General features: G+C 43.0%; 1 non-coding gene across 1 annotated transcript; it reads left to right on the forward strand.

The window, feature by feature from the left end:
* The first annotated feature begins 520 nt into the window (after positions 1 to 520).
* Positions 521 to 637, forward strand: LOC124650663. Its single transcript, XR_006987095.1, has one exon. It is a non-coding gene; the product is annotated as a U5 spliceosomal RNA (small nuclear RNA).
* The last annotated feature ends 4,496 nt before the right edge of the window (positions 638 to 5,133 follow it).

The raw sequence follows: 5,133 nt of genomic DNA on the forward strand, positions 1-5,133 counted from the left end.
CTAATAAGTACAAAGTTCCTGGTCATTTCGTGAGACCATGATTTCCTTATCTTTTTCCATTCCTCGATCTTTTAACAGGAGCCGTTCTCTACTGTTCCCATCAAAAGGAAGAGAAAAATACATAAAACAAATAAATGTTGAATAGTCACTCTCCAACTTCCTTTAGTTTTGGATCTCTTTTCTAACAAAAGATATATGTTTTTCTTAATCTCAAAATCCAGGTCAAATTTTGATGTGAAACTTAATGACCTGATAAGATTTTTGTGTCATTGTTGTTATCATTAGCTATTGGTGAAGATTTCCATCATCACGTTCAAAGTCGTTGAATGGAGCCAGCGAGATTGTATTCTTTCACCATCCTAGAGGCCCAATACTGTGCCGTAGTGCGCGGTCCAGGAGCACTGCAAGTAGTGGCTCTAGCCTCATGTTCCCGTTTTTAGTCCCATATTGCTTGGGCATATAGGAGTGGTCGCCAACGGCCCTATAATAGGGCATCCATGTTGGGCTGTGAGAGGGAAGTAGCTGCTTGGTGAGCACAACAGAACTATTCTTTTGCCTTTTACTAAAGAATAACGTGTGCACACCACACTAAGCAGCATACATTTATTTTTTTAAAGGTTTCTTCTCTAGAGGAGAGGTCCGACAATTCAGCCAAGATAAAATTTAAGAAAGCATATTATGATTGAAGAAAGGTCCTGATAAAATATGTGGCATTATCATCAAAGCGGCAACAGATTTAGGAAGCAAGAACAAACAAGGAGATCACTGGAAGAAGTTCAGAAAACCTTGGCAGACAAAAGGTAGAAATTCATTTCCACCCAACTAACCACAGTCCACCACGACACACAAAAGGAAAAAATAGTTCAAACGCGCTTTCATCTGTTCATCTTTACCACCTTCGCAAGTCTAAGCATGAGTAAAGCTATTATGAGGTTCTTTAGCAGAGCTTTGCGTAAACCAAGCTCTGGAAGTAAGTGGATTTGTTCTGTATGCAGTCCACAGGGCTCTTATGCTCGATGTATGGGTTAAGCATTTGTTTGAGTTCCCCCACCATGATTTAAGCATTTAATCATCAGATAGCCTACCTCCTATTGGACCAGTTTTTTTTTTTTTTGTCCAGTGACCCTTAAGAAAAACAATAAAGGAGTATGCATGTCATGAGACTTCACAGTATCTAAATATTGCAGGAAAAAGTAACTGGCAACAACACTTCTTACTCTGCTCGAAAGGGAAGAAGGTAACCTTCGGTTTGTTCCACACATACTGGCTGACGGTTTACTTGCTAGCAGTATTGAGAGCATATGAGTGAGGTCCAGCTTTGCTCCAGATATTCTAGTAGTATGTAAAATTAACTTGAATAAAGCTATTCCCCTAAAAAAAACTTGAACAAAGCTGCAGACTTACATTGATCTGCATGAAATCAGAACTCCGACCAAGAAAGTAGTTCCACACCGAGTTGACACGTACTGAAAAGAATACCTATCACTGGCTTATTCAGGCATAGTATTTTTTTTTCTCCGTGGACTGTCGCACAATGCATTCGATACCATATTTGTGCACTGTTTCCTTGTTGGAAGCGTCGCTGGTGGAGAGTCTAGATTTCAGGTGTTGTCTTAGTGGTGGATGTGCTGTTGTTGCTAGGACTGGAGTTCCGTAGCGGGACTTCTTTTTCTTAATTTTCTTTTCCTTTTTTGACTGTGTGCATCCGTACTACCATTAGAGTACTTGCGTTGTTGCAAAGGCTGGGTGTAATTGAAATCTATCAATATTAATATATTTTCTTTATCGAAAAAAAATGAGTGTGCAATGAGCGTGAGCTCATCTCATCCTCACCATACCCGGTATGGAGTATTCTTTGGGTACATAGGCCTAACCGAAGCCCACACTGAAAATTTAAGCCCAGGAACGAACTTAGTAACCAGCTTTCAGTCTTTCTCATCGAAAACCCTTATCTGTCACTATTCGTGCACGCCAGCGTACGGAATCATCTTGAGCCGCAACCCAGTTGCGTCTTGGTATTTTTCCTGTTTCGGGAAGTTTCTAGAAACTTCTTGTTCTAGTCTTCTGGTTCACTCGGTTTTTCGTCGTTCATTTATGTTTTCTCTGCTGTTTTGGTTTTTTATGTTTATTTTCCTTTTTTGTTCAGCTTTAGATTTTCTGCAGATCTGAAAACTATTTAAATTTAAAAAACGTGCAAATTTAAATTTCATTGAGATTCAGTATTTGTTCAGATTTGAATTTAATTCAGGTCCGAAATTTGTTTAGATCGTTAAATTGTATTTAAATTCAATTTTTTCAGATTTGAAATATGTTCAGATTTAAAATTTATTCTATTTTGAAAACCCATAAAATAAAATAAAAAAACAAACACTCGCCTAGATAGAATAACGACTCATCAAAACTTAATGGGCTGGCCAGCCAGGAGAAGCACACGGGCACAACGATATCCGTCCGCGCGTGCAATATCTGCCACCCGCTGCATGGGACCCATATACATGCAACGCTTGCTGCCTGGAAGCGCTAGCGGGTGATCGCACGCACTCCCCTCCGTGGCGGGCAAGCGTTATTTTTGAAAAATCATGAACATTTTCTTTTATGTATAGTTTGTTTTTTATTTTCTTTGTTTTTCAAAGAGGGAATATGTTCATGATTTTCAAGAAGTATCCGACTTGCAAAAATCATGCTTTAAAAAGTAATTAATTATTTGGTTTCACTAAAGTTCGCATTCCATTTTTTAGTTCACATTGCCTGAAATTTGAGCCTAGCCGGACCAGCTTGGCTCGACTCGCTAAAACTCGTTAACAAGTTAGCTCGATTTGACTCATTCAACAACCTAGTCATATAATAAAACTCGAGTCGACTCACAAAACTCGCTAGCAGCTCGTGAATAACTTGCGAAAAGCTAGCTACATACTCGGAGTCATTCGAAACAAAATTTTGAGTTTCCCGAACAACTCGGGAGCTCTGGAGAGAACAAAATTTGCCCGAGTCTGAGCGGTGGATTGATCTCGCCAGCGGCGAGGGGAAGCTCCAAGAGGACTAGGCTTAGGCTAGAAGTCGATTTAAGGGGAGAGAGTAGTGGTGCGAGTGTCTACTGGAGAGGGGGGCCTTTTATAGGGGATTGAAGAGGTGTTGCGGCTATTCTGGCCGAGGACGCTCACGAGGGCCGGCTGCACGTGGAGTGGCCGACTGATAGGTGATTGTTCATAGGCGGTGCGTCGATAATGAGAAGAGGGGTGATACGTCCCAAACGTATCTATAATTTCTTATGTTCCATGCTACTTTTATGATGATACTCACATGTTTTATACACATTATATGTCATATTTATGCATTTTCCGGCACTAACCTATTGACGAGATGCCGAAGAGCCGATTGTTGTTTTCTGCTGTTTTTGGTTTCGGAAATCCTAGTAAGGAAATATTCTCGGAATTGGACGAAATCAACGCCCGGGGGCCTATTTTTGCACGAAGCTTCCAGAAGTCCGAGGAGAGACGAAGTGGGGCCACGAGGCGCCGCCACAACGAGGCGGCGCGGCCCGAGTGCCGGCCGCGCGGCCCCGGCGTGTGGGCCCTCGTGTGGCCCCTCGACCTACCCTTCCGCCTACTTAAAGCCTCCGTCGTGAAACCCCCGATGCACGAGAGCCACGATACGGAAAACCTTCCGAGACGCCGCCGCCGCCAATCCCATCTTGGGGGATTCGGGAGATCGCCTCCGGCACCCCGCCGGAGAGGGAATCATCTCCCGGAGGTCTCTTCATCGCCATGATCGCCTCCGGATCGATGTGTGAGTAGTTCACCCCTGGACTATGGGTCCATAGCAGTAGCTAGATGGTCGTCTTCTCCTCATTGTGCTATCATGTTCGATCTTGTGAGCTGCCTATCATGATCAAGATTGTCTATTTGTAATCCTTCATGTTGTGTTTGTTGGGATCCGATGGATATTGAATACTATGTCAAGTTGATTATCAATCTATCATATATGTTATTTATGTTCTTGCATGCTCTCTGTTTCTAGTAGAGGCTCTGGCCAAGTTGATACTTGTGACTCCAAGAGGGAGTATTTATGCTCGATAGTGGGTTCATGCCTCCATTAAATGCGGGACGATGACGGAAAGTTCTAAGGTTGTGGATGTCTTGTTACCACTAGGGATAAAACATCGATGCTTTGTCTAAGGATATTTGTGTTGATTACATTACGCACCATACTTAATGCAATTTTCTGTTGTTTACAACTTAATATCGGAGGGGTTCGGATGATAACTCGAAGGTGGACTTTTTAGGCATAGATGCATGCTTGGATGGCGGTCTATGTACTTTGTCGTAATGCCCCGAGTAAATCTCATAGTACTCATCATGATATATGTATGTGCATTGTTATGCCTTCTTTATTTGTCAATTGCCCAACTGTAATTTGTTCACCCAACATCACGCTATCTTATGGGAGAGACACCACTAGTGAACTCGTGGATCCCGGTCCTATTCCTTACATCCGAAATACAATCTACTTGCAATTGTTCTTTACTCGTTCTTCGCAAACAAACATCATCATCCACACTATACATCTAATCCTTTGTTTACGACAAGCCGGTGAGATTGACAACCTCGTCTGTTACGTTGGGGAAAAGTTACGTGATTGTGTTGTGCGGGTTCCACGTTGGCGCCGGAATCCCCGGTGTTGCGCCGCACTACACTCCTCGGCCATCAACCTTCAACGTGCTTCTTGACTCCTACTCGGTTCGATTAAACCTTGGTTTCTTGCGAGGGAAACTTGCTACTGTGCGCATCACACCTTCCTCTTGGGGTTCCCAACGGACGTGTCAACTACACGCATCAAGCAAATTTCTGGCGCCGTTACCGGGGAGATCAAGACACGCTGCAAGGGGAGTCTCCACTTCCAATCTCTTTACTTTGTTTTTGTCTTGCTTTACTTTATTTACTACTTTGTTTGCTGCACTTAAACAAAACACACAAAAAATTAGTTGCTAGTTGATGGCGTGTAACTCACACGTTCGTTGGGAACCCCAAGAGGAAGGTATGATGCGCACAGCAGCAAGTTTTCCCTCAGAAAGAAACCAAGGTTTATCGAACCAGGAGGAGCCAAGAAGCACGTTGAAGGTTGATGGCGGCGGGA

Source organism: Lolium rigidum, chromosome 4 (genome assembly GCF_022539505.1).
Source record: "Lolium rigidum isolate FL_2022 chromosome 4, APGP_CSIRO_Lrig_0.1, whole genome shotgun sequence".
NCBI lineage: Eukaryota > Viridiplantae > Streptophyta > Magnoliopsida > Poales > Poaceae > Lolium > Lolium rigidum.